Genomic DNA, 16,053 nt, shown 5'->3' with positions numbered 1-16,053 from the left:
TTCAGAGTATAGTTTTGTACTTTTTTGTTAAATTTCCCAAGTATTTGCTTCTTTTTTGATGGTGTTGTGAATAGAATATTTTTTAAAGATTTCATTTTTTGATTGTTTGTTGCTAGAGTATAAAAGTACAATTGAATTTGTATGTTGATCTTGTATTCATAACCTTACTGAACTCATTTATTACTTCTAATAGTTTTATGGTAGATTACTTGGGATTTTCCATATGAATTATGTCATCTACAAATAAAACTTATTTCTTCCTTTCCAATCTGAATGCCTTGTATTTCATTTTCTTTTCTAATGTCCTTGGCTAGAACTTCTTGTATAATGTTGACTAGAAATGGTGAGAGTGGACATCCTTCCCAGTGTTGGGGGAAGTCTTTCACAATTAAGCATGATGGTTGCTTAAAAAGTTTTTTTTTTCGGTGGATGCCTTTTTATCAAACATAGGAGGTTCCCTTGTGTTCCAAATTTGTGGAGAAATTTTTCAATAAATGTTTAATTTTGTCAAACGCCTTTTTATATCAATTAAAAATTTTAATTGAAAATTTTATTTGTATGGTGATTATGTAGTTTTTCTTTTATAGATGGTTAAAATGGTGGGTTACATTGATTGACTTTCAAATGTTGAACCAGACTTGCATGCCCAGGATAAACCCACTTGATTGTGGTGTTATTATTCTTTTAATATATTTTAATCTTATTTATAGTATATTTCATTGTAATAATTCATTGCTAATATTTTATTAAAGATTTTTGTGTCTGTATCCATGAAGGGTACGGGTTTGTAACTTTCACTTCTTATATTGTCTTTGTTAGATTTTGGTATCTGGGTAATGCTGGTTCTCATGAGTTGAAAAATGTTCTTTCTTCTATGTATTGGAAAAAATTATAAAGAATTAGCATAATTTCTTCTTTGAATCTTTGGTAAAATTTACCAGTGAAACCATCTGAGTTTCCTTTTCCTAGGAAAAAAATTAAATTAGGCATTCAATTTCTTTAATACTTATGAGACTATTCAGAATTTCTATTTAACCTAGAGTCAGCTTTGATAATTTGTGTTTTTCAAAAATTGGCAGATTTTATCTATTGAATTTCTGCATGTAGAGTTGTTCACAGAACTGCTATGTTATCATTTTAATGGCTGTAGGATCTGTAGTGATATCCCCTGTTTCATCCCTAATATTGGTAATTTATATCTTTTTTATTTCTTGGTATATCTTGCTAGAGATTTATCAGTTTTATTGATTGTTTCAAAGACCAGCTTTGAGTTCATTGATTTTGCCTACAGTTCTCTTTTCAATTTCATTGATTTCCACCCTAACTATTATTTCCTTTCTGCTGTTTGATTTGCTTTTTTCTTTGCTCTTCTAATTTTTTTTTTTAATTACTTATTTTATTTTTGGTTGCACTTGGTTTTTGTTGCTTTGTGAGGGCTTTCTCTAGTTGCAGCAAGCAGGGGCTTCACTTCATTGCAGTGTGAAGGCTGCTCATTGCAGTGGCATCTCTTGTTTCAGAACACAGGCTCTAGATGCTTGGGCTTCAGTAGTTGTGGCACATGGGCTTAGTTGCTCCATGGCACATGAGATCTTCTTGGATGACGGATTGAACTGCCCACTGCATTGGCAGGCAGATTATTATCCACTGTACTAGAAGAGGGAAGTCCTTCTAATTTCTTGAAGATAAGATTAGATTATTGATTTAAGAACTTTCTTTTCTAATATAAGCTTTTAATGCCATGTTTTCCGCTAAGCACTGCTTTATCTGCACTTCAAAAAATTTGAAACATTTACTTTCATTTTCTTCCAGTTCAAAATATTTTCTAATTTCCCTTATGATTTTCCCCTTGATTCATGGATTACTGGGAGAAGGCAATGGCAACCCACTCCAGTACTCTTGCATGGAAAATCCCATGGATGGAGGAGCCTGGTAGGCTGCAGTCCATGGGGTCGCGAAGAGTCGGACATGACTGAGTGACTTCACTTTCACTTTTCACTTTAATGCATTGGAGAAGGAAATGGCAACCCACTCCTGTGTTCTTGCCTGGAGAATCCCAGGGACAGCGGAGCCTGGTGGGCTGCCGTCTATGGGGTTGCACAGAGCCGACTCTGTGCAATGACTGAAGTGACTTAGCAGCAGCAGCAGCATGGATTACTTGAGAATCATATTGTTTAATTTCTAAGGTTTGAGGAGGAGATTTTCCTGTTATTTTTTCATTACTGATTTCCAATTTATTCAATTATAGTCAGAGAATTTGGTTTGTATCATTTTTTTTCTTTTAAATATGTTAAGATATATTTTATCACCCAGGATATGGCCTAACTTGGTGAATGTTCCCTGTACACTTGAAAAAAATGTGTGTTCTGCTACTCTTAAATGAAGTATTCTATAAATGTATATTTAGGTCAATCAGTTGATGGTATTGATTAGCTCTCGTATAACCTTGCAATTTCTGTTTGTAAGTTCTATCAGTTACTAGAAATGTTGACATTTCTAATGATAATTGAATATTTGTTTACTTTTCCTTTCAGTTTTCTGTTTTTGCTTCATGTATTTAGAGGTTCTGTGGTTAGCTGTATACATATTTAGGATTATTATGCTTTAAATGGATCATTTAATCATTATGCAATGTCTCTTTTTATTTAAGATAATTTTTTGGTCTAAAATATACTTTGTCTAATATAATTATTGTTATTCCAGCCTTCATTTGATTATTGCCATATGTTATATATTTTTCCATCCTTATACTTCCTATCTACTAATATTATTATATTTAAAGTGAATTGCTTGTAAATAACATTTAGTTTCATCATTTTAATTCATTCTAAATATTTATTTATCTTTTAACTGGTTTATTTAGATGTTTACATTTAATGTAATCATTGATATATTTTAATAGGCCTATCATTTTGTTGTGTTCTATTTCTATTTTTATTTCCTGTTTACCCTTTCTTGCCTTCTTTTGAGTTATTTTTAAATTTTTATTTGTTTATTTTTATTATTAGATCTATGACTAGATCTTTGTTGCTATGAGTGGGCTTTCTCTAGTTGCAGTGTGTGGGCTTCTCATTGCAGTGGTTTCTCTCGTTGTAGAGCACTGACTCTAGGGTGCTTAGGCTTTAGTGGTTGTAGCCCATGGGCTCAGTAGTTGCAACTCATGGGCTCTGGAGCATGGACTGTATAATTGTGGTTCACAGGCTTAGTTGCCCAGTGGCATGTGGAATCTTCCCAGAGCAGGGATCGAACCCATGTTCCCTGCATTGGCAGATGGATTCCTAACCACTGGACCACCAGGGAAGTCCTCTTTTGGGTTATTTAAACATTAAAAAAAAGCTTACATTGACAATTGTAAGAAATAATGGCAATCTCTTGTTCAGTTTGCTTAGTTTCCTCTAATTATAAACTTTGCAAAACTATAATATTGAATCAGTATATTGACATTAATACAGTCTTATTCAGGTTTCCTCAGTTTTACTTGTATCCATTTGTGTGTGTATTAAGTTCTATATAATTTAATCACTTCTTTACGTTTTTGTATCCACCACCCCAGTCAAGGGTCCCTTGGTCTCTTACATTATAACCATATTCACCTTACTTCAGCTCCCTATGCCCTAACCCTTGGCAACTGCAATCTTTCCTGTCTTTCTAAAATTTTCTATCTTAAAATGTTATTTAAATGGAATTGTATAGCATATAACCTTTGGGATTGATCTTTTTCACCCAGCATAATTTTCTGGAGATTCATCTATATCGTTGCATGGTTAATAGTTTGTTCCTTATTATTGCTGGATAATAATTCGTGGTATACTAGTACCACAGGTTGTTTAACAATTCACCTGTTGAAGAACATTCTAGGCCAATCCCAGTTTTTTAATATTACAAATAAATAAATTTGCTATGGATACTTATGTAATGTTTAAATTTTTTAGTATTCAGTATTAGTTTATCTTTTTTTGTATAATATCTCAGAATGGTTTCATTGCTCTGAGGATTACAAAATCAGGTAGAATGTAGAAACTTACCATCATGTAGGGCCTATTATCCTTATCCCCTTTATTTTATGGTTTCTTATAAATTATTTAGTGCAATTTATTTAATATGACTTATTATAGTTGTTCAGTTCAGCTCAGTTCAGTCGATCAGTCATGTCCAACTCTTTGCGACCCCATGAACCACAGCACACCAGGCCTTCCTGTCTATCACCAACTCCCGGAGTTTACCCAAACTCATATCCATTGAGTCAGTGATGCCATCCAACCATCTCATCCTCTGTCATCCCCTTCCCCTCCTGCCTTCAATCTTTCCCAACATCAGGGTCTTTTCAAGTGAGTCAGCTCTCCTCATCAGGTGGCCAAAGTATTGCAGTTTCCACTTCAGCATCAGTCCTTCCAATGAACACTCAGGGCTGATTTCCTTTAGGATGGACTGGTTGGATCTCCTTGCAGTCCAAGGGACTCTCAAGAGTCTTCTCCAACACCACAGTTCAAAAGCATCAATTCTTCAGCACTCAGCTTTCTTTATAGTCCAACTCTCACATCCATACATGACTGCTGGAAAAACCATAGCCTTGACTAGATGGACCTTTGTTGGCAAAGTAATATCTCTGCTTTTTAATGTGCTGTCTAGGTTGGTCATAACTTTCCTTCCAAGGAGTAAGCTTCTTTAATTTCATGGCTGCAGTCACCATGTGCAGTGATTTTGGAGCCCCCCAAATTAAAGCCAGCCACTGTTTCTACTGTTTCCCTATCTATTTGCCATGAAGTGATGGGACCAGATGCCATGGTCTTAGTTTTCTGAATGTTGATCTTTGAGCCAACTTTTTCACTCTCCTCTTTCACTTTCATCAAGAGGCTCTTTAGCTCTTCTTCACTTTCTGCCATAAGGGTGGTGTCATCTGCATATCTGAGGTTATTGATATATTATAGTTGTATTAAACCTTTATGTACCCAGTTGGCTTCAGGCTACAAGTTCCAACCAGGTCTATGGGTTATGGCTCATTTGCAGAGCCTTCGTAGTGCTATTGGATCTATCCCAGGAAGGTACCACTAGCAGTCAGTCTGGGATTTGGGCTGTGGCTTATCCTGTTCCTGTCACAAAGTCTATGGTAGGCAGTTTAGGACTCGGCCCATGCACGCACAGTCCGGGGATTTGTCCACGAGTTCATAAATGGCTTTATGGGGTCACTTTTCCCAGCTTCTGCCTCTTCATACTCTCTCAGATACTTTTATATTTCCTAGGTGTCCTCTTTTTACTCCTCTTGGTCAGAAAGCTGAGGCTTTATTCATCCTGTTCTTCTGCACACTGGGCTGGGAGTGTGAGGAAATGGAGAACAAAAAGGGAGTGATGTTTCTCCTATTTACTCTGAGCATTAGCAGACCCCTTTCCTGCTCTTCAAACCAGAACAAGAACTGTGTTCTGCCCACTCCAGGTTTCAGCTGTGTTGCATCCAGGCTGGGGAAAAATGTGATGTGGTGACTTTGAATTATGTCTCTCCCTCAGTCTATCATTTTCATTTGAGTCCTCAAATACCTGATTCATTCATTCTGTCTACAGTTTATAACTGCATTCAGTGGGAGAGACAGGGTGGAGTTTACTTTTTCCTTCTTACTTCACCCGTTTTGTCTTTCAAACATTTGTTGCCATCTGACACATCCATCTACAGGTGTTTCTTTTTAGTTCTCTTTGTCTTCATGAACTTGTGTTTTCGTTCTTTACCGAAGCTCTTTATAGCTCTGGTAAAGTCTTAAATTAAGAAAAAGAGGGGACGGTCAATCTTCTGTCTTTGTTTTATGGATTCTAACAAAATTGTGTTCTATGGAAACTTTTGACTATTTTTTTCTTGCTTTTCTCTGTTAGTATTAGTTGCTGTTTTAGTTCCATTTCAAGCTCTTACTGTTGTTGTTTTCTTTTCTTTTCTTTTATAACAGGTAACAAAGGCATCTATTAGAAAGTTGGAAAAATTAATTGGAAATCTGCTGTTTTGTTTTTTTCCAGCTGGTTAGAATAGAGCCACCCTCTAATTGTAAAATATGAATATATATATATGACATATGAAATATATGATAAATAAGACATTCAGATTTTCCTCTTTCTTTATGTTAACCAAAGGAAAATATTTTTTTTACTGTATTTTTTTTCAGTTTTTTATTTTTTTAATTTTAAAATCTTTAATTCTTACAGGCATTCCCAAACATGAACCCCCCTCCCACCTCCCTCCCCATAACATCTCTGTGGGTCATCCCCATGCACCAGCCCCAAGCATGCTGTATCCTGCGTCAGACATAGACTGGCGATTCAATTCTTACATGATAGTATACATGTTAGAATGCCATTCTCCCAAATCGTCCCACCCTCTCCCTCTCCCTCTGAGTCCAAAAGTCCGTTATACACATCTGTGTCTTTTTTCCTGTCTTGCATACAGGAAAATATTTTAATTTGTTCACTGTTGTTGTTTAGTCATTAAGTCATGTAAGACTCTGTGACCCCATGAACTACAGCACGCTAGCTTCCCTGTCCTTTACTATCTCCCTGAGTTTGCTCAGATTCATGTCCATTGAGTCAGTGATGCCATCCAACCATTTCATTCCCTGTCACCCCCCTTCTCTTCTTGCCCTCAATCTTTCCCAGCATCAGAGTCTTTTCCAAACTATGACAATAAAAACCCTTTACATCTGTATATTGCTCTCATATCTTAACATTAATTCTTTAGTTAGATTTGATAATTACAGGTTTGCATCAACATCTACCTTATTTTTTGAGAAGAATTATTTTTATTTCACTTTCTTTGGGATTTTGATGCCTGTCTTTACTAATTAAGTACCAAAGTGTCCTCAGAATTGTGGAACCTTTGCTGAGAGAAATATCTATTCTAGTTTAGTTGGTTTTCATTATATTCAACTTTCATTGTTCCTTTTATTTTAAGATTGTCATAAGCATAGACCTTTAACTTTATGTGATAAAGGAGAAACTGGGGTTTGAAACTAGATTTTATCCATAGGTACACTGCTTTTAACTTTCACTTTTTTATTAACGAAGCTAATGTGAAAGCAAAGTGTTTTCTGTTGCCAATTTAAGTTCTTTAATTAAAAATGAAAGTTATAAGGTAATAGTGCCATGGGTGAAGTTCTAATGTTATCAGAATGGGGAAAATGGGTTTAAAATTGAAACGGTTGACATGGTGGTGACTATACAGCATCAGGAGTTTTGACACTTTATTTAATGGAAAAAGGATACCAATGCCTTAAACTCTTTTAGTATTAACTTTAAAAAAATTATAAAACTATAAGAGGCATGACTATGAGAAAAGCACTGATGAAAGCCGAGGGTGCCCTGGGAAGGTACGAGTTTGAAAGATTAAAGCATGAATACTCGAGGTTTCAAACTGTAAAAGAATGTGTATCCTGTGCCTAAATGAGGTCAGGCAAACCAGAATTCCTCCTCACTTTTACCAACCTCATAAAGTTGACAGGTGTTTGAAACAAACAGTCATTTTGGAATGTGCTGAACCTGATTATAGCAAAATCCCTGTGAAAAAAATCATGGTCTACAGTCTTTGTGCCAGTGGGAGTGGCTTGAGGAGTTAGTTAATTTTCTTGACTACAAAAATAAGGTATTCAGAAAAGTATTTTCATTTATGGAGAGTCTTAAGATCCCCCTCTCTCATTTCCATTTATATCAGAAAGTATGTTTTCAAACAATAGTTTCCCATTCATGAGGACCTCAGCCTATTGAGATCAGTGTATCTGTCATGCCTATGCAGTTCACTCAGTAGAATTTCTAATATTTTGTAGAATTATGTTCTCCACCCCCCACCCACAGAAAAAGCCCAATGTCATACCAGACACATCACTTTACAAAATATTAATGGATTTCCCTCAGTATCAGTATCATACACAGAGGTATTTCAGGCATATAGCATGTTACATCTACAAAGACTTTAACATAAAAATGTCCTTGGCTCAGGACTCACAGTAAAAGTGTGATAGTAAAGCTAAATTAATTTCATGGTAATTTATCATCCCTAAAATTTAAAGTGGGAGAAGGCGAAGGGTCTTTCAGTCAAGTACCTACCCCGTGTCTTCTGACAAGAACTGAAAGCTGAGAATTAGTGAAAACAAACTAAAAGATGGTAAATCTGGGTAAATTTATAAGGAATTTTTTCCCCTGTAAGTCCGCATACTTGACAAAGCCAAAAGACATTGAGTCCCAACAATGCTGATACTTTTAGAAGATTCAGTTTTTACATGAGCAACTGTGGCTGATGGAGGGGACCTCTTGAAAGCACCAGGCATGTTGGAATGGCTGTCCAGGGTGAGTGGGACAGCCATATCCCACTGGCCTTCAGAGCTCAGAAAGCTGGTACCCCAGAGCTCAGAATGGGTATCCCATTCCCTCCCACATCAGACCTCTGTGCCCAGCCAGCTGTGTGACCAGGAAGAGGCCATGGAGCCCCTGTCCTAGCTTCATGAGGCAGAGGGGACCATACGTATCAGCAGCCATTGCATGGGTTTCTTCATAAGCATCTCCAGCCTTCCCAAAGCTTCCCTCAGCTTCTGTTCTATTATTTCATAGGTGGATCCAGGAGGGAATTTTTCCTCTTTACAGCCCCTTCTCGGGATGGCTGTAAAATTATCTCCAACCGTTTCACCTGGAAATCTCCAAGAGGACATGCAGCTCCTGTTGACATCCCGCTGTGTTTTCAGATTTGCAGATTGTCTGTGGCGTGGTTTCCAGTCCTGTGCTTTTCTTCATTCTCCCCAAGTGATTCATTAGTATGTTTCCTATTGTAGAGGGTTATCATTAATATACAAATTAATAGTCAAGGAAGTATCCAAATTTAGGGCAGCGATTTTTTTATATACATATAGGAAATTGAGTTACTTTCTTTCCTAACAAAACCTCATTTTGCTAGATTTTTAGTTTTTAAATTTTTTTTGAAATAGCTTTATTGTCTTCATGTGTTTATAAAGTGAAATACATACTCTCTGCAAAAGCATAAGAAAATCCTATAAATACAAAGAGTACCTATAATTCCATTTCCTGGAGATGGCCACTCTTTCCACTTGATTTAAATCCTTCTGGTCCTTTTTCAGTTCAGTTCAGTCGCTCAGTCATGTCTGACTCTTTGTGACCCCATAAACCACAGCACGCCAGTCCTCCCAAAACCATGTCCATTGAGTCAGTGATGCCATCCAACCATCTCATCCTCTGTTGTCCCCTTCTCCACCTGCCCTCAAACTTTCCCAGCATCAGGGTCTAAATGAGTCAGCTCTTCACATCAGGTGGCCAAAGTATTGGAGTTTCAGCTTCAACATCAGTCCTTTCAATGAACACCCAGGACTGATCTCCTTTAGGATGGACTGATTGGATCTCCTTCCAGTCCAAGGGACTCTCAAGAGTCTTCTCCAACACCACAGTTCAAAAGCATCAATTCTTCGGTGCTCAGCTTTCTTCACAGTCCAACTCTCACATCCATACATGACTACTGGAAAAACCATAGCCTTGACTAGATGGACCTTTGTTGACAAAGTAATGTCCCGGCCTTTTAATATGCTATCTAGGTTGGTCATAACTTTCCTTCCAAGGAGTAAGCATCTTTTAATTTCATGGCTGCAGTCACCATCTGCAGTGATTTTGGAGCCCCCCAAAATAAAGTCAGCCACTGTTTCCCCATCTATTTGCCTTGAAGTGGTGAGACTGAATGTCATGATCTTAGTTTTCTGAATGTTGAGCTTTAAGCCAACTTTTTCACTCTCCTCTTTCACTTTCATCAAGAGGCTTTTTAGTTCCTCTTCACTTTCTGCCTAAAGGTGGTGTCATCTGCATGTCTGAGGTTATTGATATTTCTCCTAGCAATCTTGATTCCAGCTTGTGTTTCTTCCAGTCCAGTGTTTCTCATGATGTACTCTGCATATAAGTTAAATAAGCAGGGTGACAATATACAGCCTTGATGTACTCCTTTTCCTATTTGGAACCAGTCTGTTGTTCCATGTCCAGTTCTAACTGTTGCTTCCTGACCTGCATACAGATTTCTCAAGAGGCAGGTCAGGTGGTCTGGTATTCCCATCTCTTTCAGAATTTTCCACAGTTTATTGTGATCCACACAGTCAAAGGCTTTGGCATAGTCAATAAAGCAGAAATAGATGTTTTTCTGGAACTCTCTTGCTTTTTCGATGATCCAGTGGATGTTGGCAATTTGATCTCTGATTCCTTTGCCTCTTCTAAAACCAGCTTGAACATCTGGAAGTTCACGATTCACGTATTGCTGAAGCCTGGCTTGGAGAATTTTGAGCATTACTTTACTAGCATGTGAGATGAGTGCAATTGTGCAGTAGTTTGAGCATTCTTTGGCATTGCTTTTCTTTGGGATTGGAATGAAAACTGACCTTTTTCAGTCCTGTGGCTACTGCTGAGTTTTCCAAATCTGCTGGCACATTGAGTGCAGCACTTTCACGCATTATCTGGTCCTTTTTAGGGAACTAGAACTTCCCTGGTGGCTCAGACGGTTAAGCATCTGTCTGCAATGTGGGAAACCCGGGTTCGATCCCTGGGTCGGGAAGATCCCCTGGAGAAGGAAATGGCAATCCACTCCAGTACTCTATTACCTGGAAAATCCCATGGACAGAGGAGCCTGGTAGGCTTACAGTCCATGGGGTTGCAAAGAGTCAAACATGACTGAGCAACTTCACTCACTTTATGTGTGGTGCACAACTACCCTCTCTCCTTAGAACATTTCCAATCCCTTGTCCCTCCTGTTTGCTCAGTAACACCCAAACTTGGTCCAACTTTAATTTCATGACCAAAAACCTCACGGGGACCCTTAGCACAGCTCAGCAATGTGAGTCCACTTCCCCAGTTGGTTCACCTTCCCACTCTCTAAGACCACTGTTCTATGCTGCCTTTTCTTTCTCCCAATCCTTACCACCCTTTCCTCCCCTCTCATTCAGATGATGACCTTGTTTCTTATTTCAAAGAGAAAAATATAAGCAATACAGTGAAAGCTGTCTCATTGCCCAGCCATCAGCTCACAGCCACCAGCCTTCTGGCCACTGTTCCCACTCTGACTCTCCTCTTGCTGTGAGCAACCCCCATACAAGCTCTGCATCCCATCCCTTCTCCTAGCCAGGGGTTTTGCTTCTGACGGGGTTTGACCATTCCTTCGTTCTTCCACTCATCAGGTTTCCTCTCAACTCCTTCATTCCCAGTAGCACAGAAGCGTGCTGAGCACTCAACCATCTAAAAACATGTTCTAATGTCTGCATCACCCACAACCACATTTCTCTGCTTGCCTTGATGGTAGAATTTCTCAAGAGTTGGTAGACCATTTTCACTTTATATTGACTATATTTTCTTATTTTTGGTATTCTTGATGCTTTGGTGTTTGGGGTCTTGATCTTTGGGAAACTGCCCCTCCCAGAGCTAGCTAATTCCTGGAATTAGCAAAGGACTGCCCTGCAAACACCTTTGATATACAAACTAACAATTCAGAGCTCACACCCCAATCATCTCCTGTATCAAACTCTCACACACCAAACCAGTATTTCCCCTGCCCTAAGTCACCCCAAGGCCAGGTACTGAACAACTAGGGGCCATTCCTTTAGCCCACAGCCTGCTGAAATTATCCAGACAAGATAATCATAAACTTAAACCTACCTACTGTGCCTCACCCACTCCTTCCTTTGAAAATCCCAGTAAAGTTTCTGCTCTGGGCCATGTTCCCCTCTCCCCTTCTGCCTCCTGGCTGACCTCGATTCTTCCCCATGTGGCCCTGCAGGGTATGCCAGGTCTCCCATTTCTGGGGATCCTACTGGATCTTTTTTTTCCACTTTCTCTGCCAAGCTGAAAGAGAGTTGCACTGAGTGTGAGCAAGGACATTCCTTGAGCTGAACACTGCAAGTGAAAGTGAAAGTCGCTCAGTCATGTCCGGCTCTTTGCAACCCAGTGGACTATACAGTCCGGGGAATTCTCCAGACCAGAATACCAGAGTGGGTAGCCTTTCCCTTCTCCAGGGGACCTTCCGAACCCAGGAATTGAACCAGAGTCTCCTGCATTGCAGGCAGATTCTTTACCAGCTGAGCCACAAGGGAAGCCCATTTCTGGGAATCTGTAGGTATAAATTTCTTCATTCCTGACAGTCATTTCCATGTTTGTGTACCTTACCAGATCTGATTCAAACAAATCCTGGGTACACACTTTAGAATACACTTCTGCCTGGGTTTTCTGTTTAAATGACTGTAATCAGATGTTTGTCCCCAGCATTCCTCTGAAACAGATCTTAGAACACCTGCTTCTTGCCAAACTCAGTGGTTAATTCTTGGTTCTCCTATTGCTTGAGCTCCTAGTAGATTTGATAGATCCTTATCATCTCCTTTTTACTTTTCTAAAAATATTTGGTAACTTACTTGCCTGCATTGAATCTTAGTTGTGGCAGGAGGGGTCTTAGTTGCTGTGCACGTGGGCTTCTCTTTTGTGACGGTTGGCAGGCCCAGTAGTTGCAGCAGTCTGATTCAGTTGCCCCGGAGATGTGGGATCTTAGTTCCCTGAACAGGGCTCAAACCTGTGTCACCTGCATTGGAAGGCAGATTCTCAGCCACCGGACCACCAGGGAGAGTCCCTCAGTTGTCTTATCTTTAGCCGCTACCTCTCCCCTGCATTTCTGTCACCTATATACAACTTCCTACTTGATACTGTCTCCTGGCTCTCTGATACAGCAGACTTTGTGTGTCCCAAAACACACTCTTGAGTTACTCCTTATACTCGCCTGATTTTCCCATTTCCGGATATAACACCACCATTCACCTAGTTCCTCACTCCAAAAACACTAGGAAATATGTGGTTTTTGTTTTCTGCCTTCATTTGTTTCTCACCACTACCCCTCTCTTTTCCTTTTATTTATTTTCCTTATTTATTTATTTATTTTCCTTTTATTTCTCTTCCTACCAGCAAGGAGGCTTTGTTGCATGATCTTGTTTGGCAGATCTTGTCGTTACTGGAATTACGGTAGCTCAATGGTAAAGAATCTGCCTGAAATGCAGGAGACGTGCATTCTGTCCTTGGGTCATGAAGATACCCTGGAGGAGGAAATGGCAATCCACTCCAATATTCTTGCCTGGAAAATTCCATGGACAGAGGAGCCTGGCGGTCTATAGTCCGTGGGGTTGCAAAGAGCTGGACATGACTAAGCACGTATACACCTCATTGTAACTGGGAGAATCTGGTGCAGCTTGTCTAAAGAAGGAAAAGCAGGCGATTTCTACATCAGAAGCTGCATGAACAGCCGTATGCTTGATGGGGAGGGTCCAACCACTGCAGCCAGGACTGAGACGGGCAGCAGTCATGGAGCAGCCTAGGGCTCCTCTCTTGGGAGAGAGGGTAGTAGTTTAGTTGTTCAGTCGTGTCCGGCTTGCTCAGACTGTAGCCTGCCAGGCTCCTCTGTCCATGGGATTCTCCAGGCAAGAATGTTGAAGTAGGTTGCCATTTCCCTCTCCAGGGGATCTTCCTGACAGAGGAATCAAACCCAGGTCTCCTGCATTGCAGGCAGATTTTTTTCTGACCGAGCTACAAGGAAAGCTCAGACTGGAAGAGAGGGGCTTCCCCATTAGTCCAGCATCAGGAGGCTCTTTCTGCAAACAGTAATGATGTCTCTCCCCTGCCATCACAACTCCTCATTGGTGTCAGTGTCCAAATTCAGGTCCCTCTGATGGTCTCTGCCACTGTTCTCTGTTTAAGTGGGTATATTTTAGCTTTAGCATGTCATTCTTTTCCTTTTAAAAAATATCTCTATTTATTTGGCTGTACCTGGTCTTAGTTGTTGCATGTGGGATCTAGTTTCCTGACCAGGGATCAAACCTAGGCCCCCTGCATGGGACTGTGGAGTCTTACCCACCGGACCACCAGGGAGGACCTTAGCATGTCATTCTTCATTCTGTCTTTTTCAACTGTTTTGCCAATAAATATTGGATTAGGACCAGGCATATTTTTTTTTTCTTTTGGAATTTCAAATCAAATATTTAAAATTTTTATTTGCTTCTTCACTTTAAGCCCCAAGTATGTCAGCACATGCTAACCAGCATGGAAGGAGGGAATCTTGCCTTATGTTGCTGGCATTTTTCTGTGATAGATGTGCAAAGATCTGTTAGCAATTAAGGATTGATTTCATTGTCCAAGAGATTTGGGGACTGAAAGCTTGGCATCGCAGGCTATTTGGGGATCCAGGAAGTAGGACATGTGCATTTCACATACTTTATCTCCTGTGTTGTAGCTACTTCTCCGTCAGATGAGCTGGGCTTCCTGGAAAGAAAAGATTTGGGGGCATAATTGTCTAATTAATGTGGATGGACTTGGTGTACAGCATTTTGAATACCTAAAAAAGAATGGAGACTTATTTTGAAACTTAAGAGTGAGCAATATTATAAGTAAAGTGGGTTGATTTTTTTAAACCTACAGTAGATTTTATTTAAAACTGAATATTTAACAGCTAATTGGGTAAGCCTAAAGGCTTGAAATTACACGTCTATGAATTTAGGCCTTGCGTTTTTGACACCTTGGATCCTCTTCTCCCTCTTTTGCTATTTTTAACTTACCGCAACAGATGAGGGGCTCTTAAACCATCTGTTAACCTTTCTTTCTCCTTTTTTTAACCATGTAGAGTCGCTCAAGGCAAGAAGACCCAGAGACAGTAAGACTGAAACAAAAAGCAAAGGAGGTAGGCATGGCTCGAGATCATTGGGTTTGACATTTCAAGGCTTTTGCCTATTAATTTTTTATGCCTTGCTACTTGTATATCGTTAATAAAAATCTGACGAAAAACTTTTTAGGATGTATTTGTTGCTTTGGCTTTGATCTTAATGTTTGCAAACTAATACATTAATACATGTGAAGCCTTAAGGAGTTTTTCTAAGAGAATATTTCCATACATTATGTTTTCATTTCCATTTTAGGTAGCTGAGCCTCTGTGGGGTTGTTGATGGTGGTGGCATTCGATTTTGGTTGGGAAATGTATTTCTTTGCCTGCCATTAAATGTGACTTTTGAAGCATGTGAAACCTTGTCATCAATATTTTACCTAAATTCACTTCAGTAAGGTCCTGCACTTCTAAGAAGTGTTGCCATTTCAAATTCTTCATTTTGGAAAGATGTGTGGAACTCCATTCAGTTATTTGTAATAGTAAAACTCATCCCAAATCATCTAATCAAAGGGCTTGCTGTCTGGTTATTAAAATTTCACTTAGGTTAGGCTACAGAGATCAGCTCAACTGAATGTCATTATCTTTGCTCCCTTTAAGGTGCCTGCTTGCTAGAAGTGGCAGCTGTGCCTGGCTAATTGAGTTGCAGTAAAGCCAGTTGTCCAGAAACGTAAGTCACGCCAACTAAAACATGTCATCTTGTTCCTTAACATATGTACAGGTCCCCCAATGCAAAATGTAGTCATGACATGACAAAATGTCCACTGAAAACTTCGAAAGAGTATTTGAGATTCAAGGATCCGATGAATAATTAGATCACATTTGAACTTTTATGTCATGAAAATAAGTAGATAGGAAACTTGAATGATTACTCATTGGAAAATGATTGCTCACCCCATTTTGAATGCCTTGCAGTGACACATGGGTGAATAGGCTGTTGAAATGGCCCTTTAAGTTGTGTTTTACTCAAAAGTGACTGTGAAATTCTTTGAATATTTATGATTTATGCTGAGTATCATACAACCTTCAATAGCTTTCAGATTTTTATCCTTGTAAGTAATGTTTGAAATGTCTATCATATTCTGATTTCTGAGTGGTTAATTATTCAGGTAAATGTTAAGTACCTTTCTCTAAGAGGAGAGGGAATGGGAAAAAGCATACTTCACAGGAAAGCAAAATTAATTCACCATGGTAATCAGTAAGATAACCACCGATCAGGATCATCGTTACAGAAATTTCTTTTACTATTGTTCCCCAAAAGATGAAATCGTTAACAACCATGGTTATTTTTTAGATCCACTAGAGGGAGTAATGTTGTACAGATAGGTACTTTTAAAAAGATCTGTTTGTCATTGAGTTGGTAAATAAAT

This window comes from Capra hircus, chromosome 18, assembly GCF_001704415.2.
Source record: "Capra hircus breed San Clemente chromosome 18, ASM170441v1, whole genome shotgun sequence".
Taxonomy (NCBI): domain Eukaryota; kingdom Metazoa; phylum Chordata; class Mammalia; order Artiodactyla; family Bovidae; genus Capra; species Capra hircus.
This window is presented reverse-complemented; position numbering follows the sequence as displayed.